The 16,883-nt window shown below is 37.0% G+C and overlaps 1 pseudogene; it reads left to right on the forward strand.

Annotated features, from left to right (window-relative positions):
- The first annotated feature begins 7,786 nt into the window (after positions 1-7,786).
- LOC112012738 (wall-associated receptor kinase-like 1) lies at positions 7,787-15,427 on the forward strand (annotated as a pseudogene).
- Positions 15,428-16,883: the final 1,456 nt, after the last annotated feature.

Consider the following 16,883-nt stretch of genomic DNA (forward strand, 5'->3'; position numbering starts at 1 on the left):
CATTGGGCAATATGAGTTCAACTTTTACATGTTCTTGCGACTCCGGCTTTGAAGGAAATCCCTATCTTGTTGATGGATGTCATGGTAAACTTCTCGCACTCTATTAATTCTATTTATTAATAAATTAAATGTGTGTTTCATCTTCATAGACCAATAAAAATGATTAAATTAATTAATTTTGGAGCTAGGTTTCCAAAAGACATGCGTCACAAACATACTAGTGTAGTAGTGCTTGTTAGGGCTGTCCAACCCACCCGCCCATACCTCATCCGCCGCCACCCGACTGACTACTCTAACTGTCAGACATGGGTCTTGAGCTCCAAAACCCAACACCGGTGGGACGGTTTCGAGTCCCCTCCTTCAAAACCCGTGAAACTCGACCCGCTTGAATACCATCAAATTCTAGCGAATTCTCAAGCTTTCTGATGAGTTTTTTAGCTTGATTTGACGGATTTCAGCAACCAAAACAGTCAGATCCGACAAAGATACACCAAATTTGGCAATTCTAGGTGTGATTTGGCGGAAAATTCATCAGATCCGATGAAATCTCCGCCAAATTTGGCTATATCTCACTGGATCTTGGATGGATCGGGTGAGATCTTCTCGATTTTTGCCATTTTTGGGTGGTTTTTGGCGGGTTTCAGCTTCACCCGAAACCAATGCCCACGCGATGGAAAACCGACCCATGAAACCCGACCCTCTTATAGGTTGATTGTGGGTTGGGCACCTACTCACCCGATCTTTTATGGGGCGGTTGTGGGTTTGGCACAAACTCGACTCGCCTAACTCGTGGACAGCTTAGTGCTTGTGCTAAATAGAGACAACAAGTGTAACCCCATTATAGGAGCTTGGGGAAAAACATAATTTGATAAATTTGATGTTCTCACAAAACTTCATTTATATTTTGGGTGAACCATAAAATTTCATTTTGGGTACGACAAAGTCTATAGATATACTTTTGTGTCACAACTAGGACATGGGTGACTATAAATGCTGGAAAAAAGGGAGAAGGATATAGGTCTAATTGAAAGTGATGGTTTATCAATCAAAATTTCACATATTACTAAGTTGTAAAAATTGTGACAAATATTGGGTTCCAAAAAAATTTATTTTGGTACATCATTTGTCAAAAATTATGTTTGATAATGTTAGGGGAAAAAAAGGAGTTTGAAAAAGTACATTTATTTCTTCTACTTTGTTCCTATTTGTTCTATTCCTTTTAAGGTTGAGGTGTCATTTAATAGACAAATCATCACACGTTTCAACAAAGGGAGTGCCAATTAAAGCAATACTCTAACATTAGGGGTGCAGATCAAAATTTTGAAACTTTAAGAGGCAAAATCAAAAGACCCAAAAATTAAGGGGTGTATTTTGCACTTAAAACTGATTACTACAATAAGTTTTCATTTTGGTCCTTGCTATCTTTTTTAATGATGAAAGTTGCTAATATGGTTAACTAAATGCTTGCCTACTACAACAACAGTCTGTATCCTCCTAATTCTTCTTCAGGCACATCATTCAAAATTGCATTTAAAACTCTACTATTAAAATTTGCAACACTATTTTCCTCAAGTGTTCAATTTGTAGGTTCCTCCTCAGGCTTTCGCCATCTGACCTCTACTGAGAAGCATACCTTTTCATCAATAGACTTTAATAAAGTCCTTTTGCACAACTTCCATTATGACAACATGGGTCAATGATCACACAACAGTGATTAAAACTTAATCAAAGTGTGTTTTCTCTGTTACCACTTGTTTGATTATAAATTTATCCTAGTTGAATTAATCAAGTACCCAAGTTAATTAATTAGTTTGACTATCTTAAGATCCATTTAATTAAGTGATAGACACAACCACTTTGCCAATTCTAACTTTCATGCAAGGAAAAAAAAAAAAGTTTTAACATAAGTGATATGGTTACACTAATAAAAGCCCTAACAGGAAAAATCCCAACGAATGGTGGTCTAAAGGTAGCCACTAAACTTGAAGAATTCTCTATAAACAACGAGGTTGCAAGTGCAAGGAATATACCCGATCTTGAAGTATCTACCTATAGTAGAACCTATAGAGTTATTAAGAGTAGCTCTAACTTGGTTGGACTAATCTTCTTAATGAACTTCTTCAATGTGCACGAATCTCCAATTCATGACAAACTTCACACAATCAACCTTCTTGATTGTTGAAAATGTGGGTGTGGATGTCTTCGTGGCAAGAACGTACTAAATGGTAGACCAAAAGTCACTCAATACAAAACCTTTGGTGAATGTTGATGCCCATTTTTGACAAAAAGTCCCAACAGCAAAAGAAGCCCAACAATAATGAAATGTGGAAGAAAAAAGAAATAAAAGAGTTAAAAGTAAAGCAGTTGAGCTAGGGAAGCCCAATGAAAGAGATAATAAGCCCAATGGGCCAACTTGTCAAGAATAGCATATAGCATGCCTATGGATATTGTAGAAATTCAGTTATAAAGAAATAAAGGAAAAACAGAGAGTGAAATGGAGAGAGAGAGATGAGAGGTTGAAGATGATTCTATTAACCAAAAAATGATTCACAATATCTTTCAATACATTATCTGAGAGAGGATTCTACTATTTATAGAGTCCTATCATCACTAAGAGCTGAATAGCTTATGATCCTGATTATCCGGATCAGTTCCGTGAATCCTAGAACTATAACTGCTTCTATAACTAACATTCCCTCCAACAATAACTGCTATTTGATCACTCAGCCATACGACATCGTTTCTGTGATGAATAAAGTCCTCAGCTTGAGTCCAAGGCAGTCCACTGCATAGATTAATGAAACGATGCGTTTTGTCTTTAAGTCATAAGTGAAACGGTGCGTATTGAATCTTTATCATTGTGTTGAGATTGTTGAGACTGTTCTTCAACATCCCCCCTCAAACGAATGGGGGAGGCATCCACCAGAAGTTTGGAACGAATAAGAAGGAATGGAGGAGCAGATAAAGGCTTTGTAAACACATCTGCAAAATTATCTTTGCCTGAGATAAAACCAACATAGAGATCCTTACGAATAACCTTTTCTCGTATGAAATGATAGTCAACTTCCAAATGTTTGGTTCTGGAGTGAAACTTTGGATTTGTAGAGAGAGCAATTGCAGAAATATTATCACACCAGATAACAGGCACATGAGGAAGGAAAAGCTTGAGTTCCTTGAAAAGAATTCGAAGCCAAGAAAGTTTAGCAGCAGAGGTTGCCAAGGCCCTGTACTCAGTTTCAGTGGATGAGCGAGACACAGTGGATTGTTTCTTTGCAGACCATGAGATAGGATTAGAACCAAGAAACACCAATAAGCCAGTAGTGGAGCGTCTATCAGTAGGGTCCCCTGCCCAATCTGCATCAGAGAAAGCAATGAGGGTCAAGGGACCAGGAGAGAAACAGATGCCATGATCCAATGTGGCCCTAACATATCTCAGAACTCGTTTAGCAGCCTCCATATGTATAGAAGTAGGCTTGCTCATAAACTGGCAAAGCTGCTGGACACTGAAGGCAAGGTTAGGCCTAGTGAAGGTGAGGTATTGATGAGCACCCACCAGGCTTCTATACTCAGTGGGATCAGATAAAGCCACACCAATGTGAGGAACCAAACGTGTGGCTGGGCAGCAAGGAGTCTTGACAGGTTTAGAGTTGGACATATTGAAGCTGTGCAAGATATCAGAAGCATATTTGGACTGAGTGAGAGTGATGCCATACTTAGTGGGAGAAATCTGAATGCCCAAGAAGTAGTTTAATGGTCCTAAATCTTTAAGCTCAAACACTTGACTGAGAGCAGTAATGAAAGATGAAATATGAGCAGATTTTTTGCCTGTAACAATGATGTCATCCACATAGAGTAACAGATAGATGGTAGTGCCAAAAGAATGAAAAATGAAGAGAGAGCTGTCAGCCATGGAAGCAGTGAACCCCAAATGAAGAAGATGAAATGTGAACCTCTCAAACCAAGCTCTGGGAGCTTGTTTGAGACCATACAAGGACTTATGAAGCTTGCACACATAGGAAGGATGATGAGAATCCACATAACCAGGAGGCTGAGACATATATACATCCTCTTGAAGAAGTCCATGTAGAAAGGCATTAGATACATCAAGTTGCCTTAAACTCCAATTGCAACTCACTGCAATAGCCAGAATAAGTCTTACTGTAGCAGGTTTGATAACAGGACTAAATGTCTCATGATAATCAATCCCAGCTTGTTGATGAAACCCTTTGGCTACCAATCTGGCTTTATATCTTGAAATGGAGCCATCATTGTTCAGTTTAAGCTTGAAGACCCACTTGCAGCCAACAAGGTTGACATTAGGAGGTGCTGGCACCAAGGACCAAGTTTGCTGCCTTTGCAAAGCCAGGAACTCAGCATCCATAGCTGCACACCACTTGGGATATTGAGATGCAATCTTGTAGGTTGGAGGCTCAGTAAATGAATAATCCATGACAGCCTTGTAACATAACTTGGTGGTAGGCTTGGAGATACCACTCTTAGACCTGGTCTGCATGGCATGCAGATTAATTGGCACAGTGGGCACAGGCTGTAATGCTGAGATAGAAGTAGGAGCAGTGGTTGAGGTAGAAAGTGCAGCAGTAGCATTGGCAGTAGCAACCTCAGTAGCATCAGTGGATTGGGAAGCCAAAATAGAATACTGTGGACTAGGAACAAAAGGGTCAGATTGTGGACTAGTGACAGGAAGGAGAGAGTATGGAGCATTTGGAGAAGAGACAGTTGTGGAGGATGGGGCTGAGGAACTGTTAGAGGAGAAAGGATGTGGACCTAGAATAGAAGAGTGATTTGTAGAGTGGAGAAACAATTGATTTGATAGCCAAGTGAGATTAGGAAAAATAGGTGATGAAGGAGTGGATGACTGAGAGGTAGTGGTGGAAGAAAAGGGAAATTTAGACTCATCAAACAAAACATGTCTTGAGGTATATAGATGATTGGTTTCAAAGTCAAGACACAGATAACCCTTTGTACCTACTGGATAACTAAGAAATATACATTCTTTGGTTCTAGGTGCAAGCTTGTGTGGAGTGTAAGACCTAAGATTAGGATAGCATGCACACCCAAACACTTTTAATTGAGAGACATCAGGTTGAGAGGCATAAAGTGCGGACCAAGGAGAAAGAAAATGCAGTACAGAAGTGGGCATCAAATTGATTAGGGTGACCGCAGTAAGAATAGCATAAGACCAGTAGGAAGAGGGCATTTTGGCTTGAGATAACATGGTAATGGTGGTTTCAATGATGTGTCTATGTTTCCTTTCAACCAGTCCATTCTATTGGGGAGTGTAGGGACAAGAAAGATGATGAATAATGCCATTTTGTAAAAGGTAATTCTTGAAGACAGTAGAGGTGTATTCACCACCTCCATCTGATCGAAAAATTTTAATTTTAACATAGAATTGATTTTCAATCATGGCTTTAAAATGAATGAACTTGGTAAAGACTTCTGATTTTGATTTAAGCAAATAGATCCAAGTAAATCTGGTGTAATGATCAATGAACAACACATAGTACTTGAAGCCATTAACAGAACACATTGGAGCTGGACCCCACAAATCAGAATGAATAAGTTCAAAAGGATTAGATGCATTAAATTGTGAAGTAGGAAAGGGTAAGTTGTGCATCTTTCCATACAAACAATGAGTACTTGATTTCTCAACAACAGAATTTTTATTGAATTGAAATTTGGCATTAGGAAACAAATGATGAAGAACTTGATCAGAAGGATGACCAAGCCTCAAGTGCCAAAGAGTTTTATTGAAAGCAGGACTACTAGACACCCTATTACAAGATTTAGTAGACAAAGAGAGTTGTGCAGCCTTGTGAGGGTAGATAGGATAAACACCATCCTCACTCCTGCCCTGGTAAAGTATTTCCCCCGTGGCTAAAGCCTGAATTGAAATAATGTTTTCATCAAAATAACAGAAGCACTTATTGTCATGACAAATTTTATGAACAGAGGCAAGATTGGATGCAATGGAAGGGACTCTAAGGACATTGTTTAAGTGAAGTGTAGACTGAGAAAGAGGAAGAGAAGTATTACCTAAGTGTGTGATAGGAAGGTTTTGTCCATTGCCCACAGTAATCTGATCTTGACCATGGTAAGGTTTGGGAAAGTTAAGATGATTCAGACTTGATATTATGTGATCTGTAGCAGCACTATCAGCGAGCCAAGGTTGATCTTGAGTAACATAGGCATTTGATGCAGTAGCCATAGCTGCAAGCTTGGTGGGAGGATGCTTTCCCTGGTAAGCATAGTCCATTCTGTGGTAACAATCCAGTGCTGAGTGGCCAACCTTCCAACAAATCTGATAGGTTGGTCTTTCTGTCCTAGCTCCATTAGAATTAGGCTGAGGTTGCTGAAACTGATTATATTGATTAAATTGACTGGATTGGTGAGATGAACCTCTTCCACCTCTGCCACCTTTGTGATTATAGTTGCTTCTTCCCCTTCCTCTATTGAAAGATGGATTAAATCCATTATTGTTAGGTTTTGGAGTAGCTGCTGCTGCCATAGCAAAAATAGTGTCTTTTGCCTCAGAACCTTCATCGAGAGACTCTTCCTCTGCATAAAGCATAGTGGAGAGTTCATCAAAACTCAAAAGAGTACTCCTGGTTCGTATGGCTGACCTGAAGGCATGATACTCCGTAGGGAGTCCTTTGAGGGTAATGTGGAGCAATTCTTCATCATCCACAATTACTCCCACAGCTAGCAATTTATCCCTAACCACCTTGATTTTCTGTAGATATACATCCACAGACTCAGCTCCTTTCTTGAGATTGTGAAGCTCACCTTTAAGGTTCATGACATGTGACCTTGAAATGGAAGAAAATCTGTTCTCCAAGACCTTCCAAACTTCTAAGGCCGATGAGCACCCTACAGTAAGTGCTAAAATGGAAGGAGTCAAGGTTGAGCTCACGAATGTTAATAATGCCTTTTCCTTTGATTTCCATACCAAATAATCTGGATTCATCACAGTAGTATATGAACCAGAGAGATCCTTGAGAAAATTTTCAGGAATTTGCTGTGGTTCTTCAATCAATTCAAATAGAGAATAGGTTTCGAGCACCATTGTTATCTGATGCTTCCACACTATATAGTTTGTATTATCCAACTTTATGGTCATCATGTTGGCCATATTAGAGAGAAGGAGAAGAGGTTGATTGAGTATATTCACTGAAGAATTGGAAGTTGATGAAGATGTTGTAGAGGAAGCCATTGTTGATTCACTGACAATAGGCTCTGATACCATGTAGAAATTCAGTTATAAAGAAATAAAGGAAAAACAGAGAGTGAAATGGAGAGAGAGAGACGAGAGGTTGAAGATGATTCTATTAACCAAAAAATGATTCACAATATCTTTCAATACATTATCTGAGAGAGGATTCTACTATTTATAGAGTCCTATCATCACTAAGAGCTGAATAGCTTATGATCCTGATTATCCGGATCAGTTCCGTGAATCCTGGAACTATAACTACTTCTGTAACTAACATTCCCTCCAACAATAACTGCTATTTGATCACTCAGCCATACGACATCGTTTATGTGATGAATAAAGTCCTCAGCTTGAGTCCAAGGCAGTCCACTGCATAGATTAATGAAACGATGCGTTTTGTCTTTAAGTCATAAGTGAAACGGTGCGTATTGAATCTTTATCATTGTGTTGAGATTGTTGAGACTGTTCTTCAACAGATATAACAAAAGGTAAAAGAAAAGCAAGTGGGCTGGGGAAGCCTAAGGAAAGAGGTAATGAACCCAATGGACCAACATGACAGAAATAATAGCCAACAGGCCTATAGATGTAGCAAAAGGTAAAAGTAAAGCAAATGAGATGAGGAAGCCCAAGGAAAGAGGTAATAAGCCTAATGGGCCAACATGTCAGGATTGATAGCCAGCAGGCCTATAGGCATTATAAAAGATAAAAGTAAAGCAAATGGCCATGGAAGCCCGAGGAAAGAGGTAATAAACCTAATGGGCCAACAGGGCAGGAATGACAACCAACAAGCCTACAGACATGGCAAGAAAAGAAACCATAGGAGTAGAAGCCCAATGGGTTGGGTGAGCAGGGACTTTTGCAAACCCACCATCCAAGCCCATAGGGAAATAAGAGTAAATGATGCAAGCCCAAGAAGCCTATGCCCTTCATACCATGGAAGATAGGCATGAACACAAGACATGCAGCTGAAGAAGACATGGTAAGAACGACAGAAATGGTGTGGGAGCAAAAGAGGACAAACGCAAAGGGTAGTGGGACTCATATACAAGGGCCAGAGCACCACCTACTTGTACCTAGCCAATACTAGAAAGGTGGGCCCTCAATCAAGGGATTTAGAGGGTGTGGTTTGGTGGTGGGGAGAAAAGGGATCTATTTTAATGTTCCTGCTGGGGCTTCTTTTGGGAAAAATACCTTGTTGGGATGGCATTTCGCCTAAAAGAGACAAGCAGAAGGCTTAGACCGCTTGGTGTATACCATAGGGATAGGTAGAGAGAGATCCTCTAATCCTTATCCATTCGGATAAGATAGAGGGGAAAACAAAAACAGGGAGCTTTATCTTGGAATAAGGGGTGGTGCGACGAGCTCACTTTCGGGTAGAGGTAGTGGTCGGGAAACCAACAGGTTAGTGGATAATCCTAGAAGGATGCCCATAAGAAACCAAAAACGATTGTTGAAGCCTTAGGGACAAAAGGGAGAAATCCTATGGAATCAAGTAGTATAAAAAGGGGAGAGGTAGTCCTAGGCAATGGGAGGAGGAACCCATGGAGTGGATAGGAAGAAAAACTAAGAACAATAGAACAAAAGAAAGAAAGTAAGTGGTAAACAAGGAAGATAGAAAACACAGCAGAAATAGAGGTGTGCATTGATAGACCATCTTTTCTTTCCCTCTTGACATTCCTACCCTCTAAGACTTTAAACATCGAATCTAAAACCACTTAGGCCCTTGCCCAACATGAGTAACTTCAGTAGCAGAAACTCGTAATGAGGTTATTCGTGTTGGTGCTTGGCTCCCTTCTTGGATTTATTTATGCTAAATGACTTAAGCCAGGATTAAGAGGGTAAACCAACGCTATTACATTTGCCTAACGCTATTGTTCCTATCCTGCTAAGGCTTCTTATAGCTTGTTTGATATTTTCTATGGTTGTCTATTCTATTGTCATTTTTCATGCTATTAGTTATTCTGCTGCGATATTTTTGTTCTTTTTGCTGTATCAGCTACTCCATTATAGTCCCTTTTGTCATATTTGTCGTATCAGTTGTTCGTAACATTTTTAGTTATGTTTGCTGTGTCAGTTATATTGCTATAGAATCTTTTGTTATATTTGCTATATCAGTTGTTCTACCATAAAGTTTTCATATTAGATGTCCTGCTGTAGGATTGACCACTATTTGGTTGTAACAGTTGTTCTGTGGTAACACATATTATTATATTAGCTATACCATTTGTTTGGCAGTGGCGTTTCTCTGTTATGTCTGCTGTAATAGTTACTTCATCATAATGCCACTTGTTGTGTTCATAAGGGCCCCCAACCTACAACATTACTCTCTGTGTTGTCTAAACATTGGGCATGCCTAGCTCGCGCACAAGCTAGCCCATAGATTGACCCCATAGGGCCAGTCCTGACTCCCTTACCCTCTAGTTCACATGCCTTAATGGGCTTTGGCCCATTGATTCTAAAAGGCCTTCACAGTGAGCAAACTTGCAAAAACTTCTCAATTTGTATGGTTTCTTTGTATATGATGGTGGCTTTAAAATTAACCTTTTTTTACCTTTTGAAATCCTAGTGCACGAATTCCAAAGCCAACAAGTCATCGTGGATCGAAATGGAAGAACAAAATTAACAAAATTAAAGCTTGATAGATTGTGAGGAGTCAAGTAGGAGTTAAGCTTTAATAAAGCTCGATAAATCACATGGAAGGCTGGAAAGGAAAAAAAATACTTACATGATCTTACATGGAAAATGCATTTTCACATGGATTTTCCCACACTTGCAATATTTGACCGTAACAGCTTTTATCATGTCATTTGATTGATATGGGCCCTTGAGCTTTCTCCTTTACCTTTCATAGTCATAGTTCTCATCACCAACAGATAGGCCAACTGAACTGTCAACACTCCTGACTTTGATTTGCACTAAATGACTCAATGTAGGGCTATAAGATCAGCTAATGAGTTGATTAGAATGCTCTCCTTATCCCTATAGTCGAAGATCATCCACACTATTGTTTCATCCCACCATTTTCTGTCCTCATTACTTAACTAGTATCTCAAAGGAAGATTGGATATTCATCAAATATTGGATGGATTTGAGGCTTAGCTTCCGCAATTGAGCATGACAAGAAGTATCTGGCTATATATACTTGGTACATTAGTATATGGATATGTCCTTAATGACCCTCCATCCTTGTTTGGTAAACATTGCTAGATTAAAGGCATTAAGGTTTTTAAAACCTATGCCTCCCTCTTTCTTATCCTAACATTATCTATGTAGCTTTAGCAAGTTTATACTATGATCCTTGCCATGGTATAATTAATTTCATCATACATTACTTAAAACAATTTAAAATAGCCTATAATATAGGTGGGTATGGCTTGTGCTATTGCCTTTATCAAGATTTCTCATCTCATTTTAAAAAACCAACAGTTCTTTCCAAACTTGTACTTTCCTTTCTATCCTAGCCTCTAGGCCTTGATGGTTTCTAGACTTTTAGTTTCTAGCTATAAAATTCCCTCATTATTGGCAATAAGGGTGGCTCCTTTGAATTTTCAAAAATTCTCCCATCCTGTTGTATTTTTTGTAAAAAAAATAATTTGGGACATAAATTTAAATAATGCCCTCCTAAATTTTTACTAAAAAAATGTAATGCGTTTATATACTGGACTAATGTATTTGTTTCTTCTAATTACTCTTATGTCAAAATGACCTCATTAAATTAAAGTGTAAATTCCCTATAAAATCTCCTATATTTATACTCCCTATTAGAACTTGTCACATCATATATTTTTTAAAATGGTAGAATAAATAATTGTACATATTAATACAATCATAATAAATGTGTATTAATAGTTAATAAATATATATTTATAAAAATAATAACATAAAAATAAAAAGAAAAAACCATATTTTGTTGAATATTTTTTGGACGGCAAACTATTTAGTGACTACTGACTAGTTGTATTATATAACGGAAATGACTTTTTGGATGAATGTTAGTGTTGCATTGTTGTGTTTTATTGTTGATAATTTTGAACATCTATTCTAATGTTGTGTTTGTTATTACATGCCAATATGTCAAATATTGACGAATGCGCAGATCCCAGATCATGTAGATTTTTCAATCTTTGATATCATTGTGTAAATGTACCTGGGGAATACTATTGTGTTTCAGTTTCTAATCACAAGTCTCGCAACAAAATTATCATAATAGGTATGTCCTTTTACCCTCTAAGATCTACAATAATTGAAAAAATATTTACCTGAAACGGAAGGGTGGGTTTGGAACTCCAAATGGTAAAGGCATAGGGATAATATTTAATGAAGAATAACCCAATTGTTGCTTATAGTTTCCCTTTTGTCTTTAATGTTTTTATGCCTTTAATACTTCTTTAGAGGGTAACACCCTTAAATCAAGTCAATTTTTAAACATTTCGTATTCATTCCATCCACGAACCAGCCGGTTACTAACAAATGGTATTATGAAGATGACCCACAAGTTGCATTTATTTACTCAAATAATAATAATAATAATAATAATGATAACCCACAAGCAAACTCGAAAGAATTTATGCTAATGTTCAAAAAAATTTCCAAGAATTTTAGAGTATCATTCTCTTTAATTAGTACTTGTCAATGTAAGTTAACATACTTTTGTCACGGAACAGATTGTCTAGCCATTTTGCGTTCAAAGAAGTTGTATCTATTTTATTCAAAACTATTATAAGCTTTACTAGGAGTAATCTTTCTCATTTTGTTATGTTAAGCAGGTATTAGCATAGGCATCATTGGGCTATTATTTCTGTTTATTGGTGGATGGTGGTCACACAAAGTGGTAAAAAAAAAGGAAGAATATTAAGCACAAGGAGAAGTTCTTCAAACGAAATGGTGGTTTATTATTACAACAACAATTGTCTTCAAATGAAGTGACAGTTGAGAAAACCACCAAATTGTATAATTCAAAGGATTTGGAAAAGGCCACTGACAATTTTAATGTGAATAGAATTCTTGGTCAAGTAGGGCAAGGCACTGTTTATAAAGGTATGTTGATAGATGGGAAAATTGTTGCAATAAAAAAGTCCAAGGTAATTGATGAAGGAAAACTTGAAGAATTCATTAATGAAGTTGTCATTCTCTCACAAATTAACCATAGGAATGTAGTTAAACTGCTTGGTTGATGTTTGGAGACAAAAACTCCTCTGCTAGTTTATGAATTCATTCCTAATGGAGCTCTATCCCAAAATCTCTATGACCAAAATGAGGAGTTTCTAGCAACATGGGATATGCGCTTACGAATTGCTATAGAAGTTGTAGGAGCTCTTTTCTACTTACACTCAGCAGCTTTTACACCCATTTATCACCGAGATATTAAGACTACAAACATTCTCTTAGATGATAAGTACAGAGAAAAAGTAGTAGATTTCGGGACTTCAAGATCCATTGCTATTGATCAAACTCACCTAACTACAATAGTACATGGCACTTTTGGATATTTGGACCCTGAGTATTTCCAATCAAGCCAGTTTATAGAAAAGAGTGATGTTTATAGTTTTGGTTTTGTCCTTGTTGAGCTCTTAACCGGAGAAAAAGCAATTTCTTCTACAAGGACAAAAGAATGCAGAAGTTTAGCCACATATCTCATTCATTCAATGGAGGAGAAAAATTTGTTTGATATTATTGATGCTAGAGTTAGGAAAGATGCTAAAAAAGAAGAAATCATAGCAGTTGCAAACCTTGCAAAAATGTGCTTGAATTTGATTGGGAAGAAATGACCTACAATGAAAGAAATTGCAATGCAATTGGAGGCAGTCCAAACATTGCAAAAAACTCCTAATGTTCAACAAAACTACGAAGAAGTTGAATATGTCAGAACTAAAATGCACGAGCAATGGGATGATGTTTCTACATCAACAATGTCAAGTGCGGACAATGGTGTTGCTTCATCTTCAGGCTCCTGCCCACTGTTATCTTTTTAATTAGGCTAAAGTAAAAGCTTTTGTTGCAGTATTTATTTAGTTTCATCTTATGATGCTATCTCTTTAGCTTTTTTTTTTTTTTTTTTTTTTTGTTATTCTTAAAACTCATTTCATAAAATTAGTTCTTAAGGTAGATTGACCTTACGCTCTTATGGTTGTACAATATAGTGAAAGTCTGTATTATGGTATTATATGAGTCCATTAGTATTATATGGATTAAATGATTTGCCTTTCAAATTATTGTTGTCAGTAGTGTCCTATGTGCCTAAGAGAGTTACAATATTTATAATATGGTTGATCCCATATACCATACGTGTCCAAGGCCTCTCCTTGTAGTTCGAGCACCTATAGCACCATTGCATTTTCTTGAAATTGGAAGTTTCCATTGTTTCACTTTCCATTGATTGAACAGTCTTAAACTGCCATTTCATTTTTTATGTTCCTCTTGTGAAACAAAATACCAAGAGAAAAAGAATCATTCAAGCACACTAGGAATTGAAAATTTCTTGCATTAGTTGTGGGATTTCCATCTTTCTTTTTTTTTTTTTTTTTTTAATTGAAATAAGTCAATAACTTATAAAAGACTGAAAGTCATGTAATCGCATAATTAGTACGAATTAGGGTTTTTGGCGTTTTTCTCAGTATTTATATGTTTTGTAGCCGTCAAAGGCAGATCAGACTATTATCAATAAACACAGACTTTTGTCATATTATTTCTCAAGTGGATTTCAATTTTCTTCTCCTTGTGGATTCAAGGAAACCCCTCGTAGATTCAATGTTTATTACCAGGAACTAACAGTTTAGTTTTTGTTCCATCAAAATAGTATCATGTGTACTTTCTTTAGACTTCTGCGACATCATGTTTTCTTTTTGGCTGAATACATTAGATGTGTCATTTGATAGATGGTGATGTTTGATTAGTATTATTTTAAAAAATTATAAATGATATTTAAATGGTTTCATTTGCTAATAAATTTGGACGGAAGAACTTGATTGACTCATTTTAACAAAGTGACATATTAAACTGTTAAAATTAAACTCCAATGACTAATTTGACAAGTGAGGATTTTAGCCTTAAATGAATGTAGATTTTACGGCACACATCTTAAGTGTTTATATATATATATAAAGAGAGAGAGAGAGAGAGAGAGAGAGAGAGAGAGAGAGAGAGAGAGAGAGAGAGAGAGGTGTTAGAAATGATCATATACTACCGTTCGATCCCCTAAACTTAAAACCCCTCTTCAACCCCTAGGTATTTAGTACCTTGCGAGGTACCACTTGGACCAAATATCGGTCATCTTGAGAGAGAGGTGTTAGAAATGATCATATACTACCGTTCGACCCCCTAAACTTGAAACCCCTCTTCAACCCCTAGGTATTTAGTACCTTGCGAGGTACCACTTGGACCAAATATCGGTCATCTTAAGTCGGTTTGAGCCATATAAACAATAGCATTCAAAGTTTCAATTGCGACTATTCTTTTTTTATATTGTTATAGTGCATATTTCTTTTGGGTGTGAACTCTGAGTAAATAGCTCTATTTGATTTTGATATTCTAGGATTGATTTATGTATAAATGTATGCTGATCAGAGGAAGTTAACAAACATTTGAAATTGTTATAACCTTATGGGAGAAGAATGTTGAAACTCATGCCAAAGAGAAAGTCTCTAGGCTCCACTTTTACTTCCTTAATACACTATCAGGAAAAATCCAAGTGCAGTGGAAGTAGCTGAAGCATCAATGACTAAGAAATCACCCACATTGTTTGGACTAGTCAATATTTTTGATGACCCATTAACAGAAGGGCCTGAACCCACCTCTAAGCTTGTGTGTCGAGCTCAAGGTCTATATGGGTCAGCTGGCCAACAAGAAGTAGGCCTACTTTTGGCCAGGAACCTTGTTTTCATAGCTGGGAAATTCAATGGTAGCACTCTCACTATTTTGGGCAAGAATGCAGTGTTTCATCCAATCCGTGAGATGCCAATTATAGATGAGACTGGTGCTTTCCGATTAGCATGTGGATTTGTGCAAGCAAAGACACATTTTTCCAATCTTACCTCTGGGGATGCTATTGTGGAGTACCATGTTGTGGCTTATACGTTATTGAGCTCTAATAATGGAGTCTATATTCTCTTTCAAAGGACCACATTGTGCTTGTACATTTCAATAACAAATTCGTCTAATTTATTGGGACTTTGTAAATTTGTTGGACTCTTTTAATGTTTTGCATTGATGGTTATTTTGGGTTTCGAGAATTGTTAGTGGGATACATTTAAAATTGATGGAGATTCTACGAAGAATAGGTTTAAAACTAAAAGAGCTTAGGCCTAAAGCTTCTTTTTGAAAGGTTTTTTAAGACTTTATATATTGTTTGTTCGTTTAGACCTCTTAAACCAAATTGTTTAACCTAATTAATTAACCAAGTTAATTAATTAGGTCTATTATTTAGATCTAGGTTAAACAAGCATATATCATATTATGCACAAATGCGGAAAATTAAATAATACCATGATATGATGACTTAGAAAAACTGATGAAACGAACCGTTTCAATGTAAAAACCTGGGGAGGATTTGAGCTAACTATCCTCAAGACAAAGTAAATCCACTATAAGAGAATTGAAGTTTTTACAATCAAATTTAACCCTAAATCTATTGCTTCCTCATGTAGTAACTTTTGACATGATCACGTGCAAGCTCCAAATCCACGAACTCCTTCTCTTCTTGGATTTACACCAACATAAGCCGCCTTGCTTGTGACTTTGAGATCCCACTCAAGGGTTTCAGTCATTGTCAGTAATGATCTTGATGTAGCAACTATGTTCTACCAACGCTTGATTGTAGTTCTTGCTCCGTTAGATTCTTGTGTAGTTAAAAGGTACAAAACCTGTTAGATCTTACAAAGAGTAGCACACAAGTCTTCCAAAAAGTCTTCAAAACGTGGCTAGGGTTTCCCTTTTATATGTAGAGAAGTTTAAATGAAACCCTAAATGTTTTTGCGCGCTTGGGCCTGTTCAAAAATTCTACAAAAAAACTGGACCTGCGATTTTCGATAGGTCGAGTCTAATTCTCAATCAGTCAAGGAAGGTAGAACCTTACTTCCTTTTTTTCTGCAGTCAGCTGGACTTAAACTCGAAACCTATACTTTTAAGCATTGCCTTACACTTAGACTAGACATGTTTTGTTCTCGGTATGCCAACACAACAAAAATATGATTCTAAACATTGAAACACAAATCTTTAGAACCTAACAATCTCCCCCTTTGGCAATCCATGACAAAACACATATAAAACATGTAATGCTTAAATTAAATACCAGCCCAAATACAAGTTATTGCCCTAATACAATTCTTACACAACTACTAACTATTAGTTGCTAGTATAGACAACAACTGTTGAAAGAATTAACCTGTAAATTCCTTAAACATTGAAAACAAACCATAAACGTAAGGAATCGAGCAGGAATTGAAATGTACATGAAGAAAAGGCTCGACTAATCGAAAGGAATCGGGAAGGAATCGAAGGGACCCGAGACTTTAAGCTAAAAACATAATTTTCCTCTTCACATTTCGATCGATTGGAAAATAGGCTCGATCAGGCGAATTCTGAAGAAACAAAAATTTTGAAAAATTCTAGAAAATTTTTCTACAGAATCATTTGAAAAACAGTTTATTTATTT

The sequence above is a fragment of the Quercus suber genome, unplaced genomic scaffold, assembly GCF_002906115.3.
Source record: "Quercus suber isolate HL8 unplaced genomic scaffold, Cork oak 2.0 scaffold_496, whole genome shotgun sequence".
NCBI classification, from domain to species: Eukaryota; Viridiplantae; Streptophyta; class Magnoliopsida; order Fagales; family Fagaceae; genus Quercus; species Quercus suber.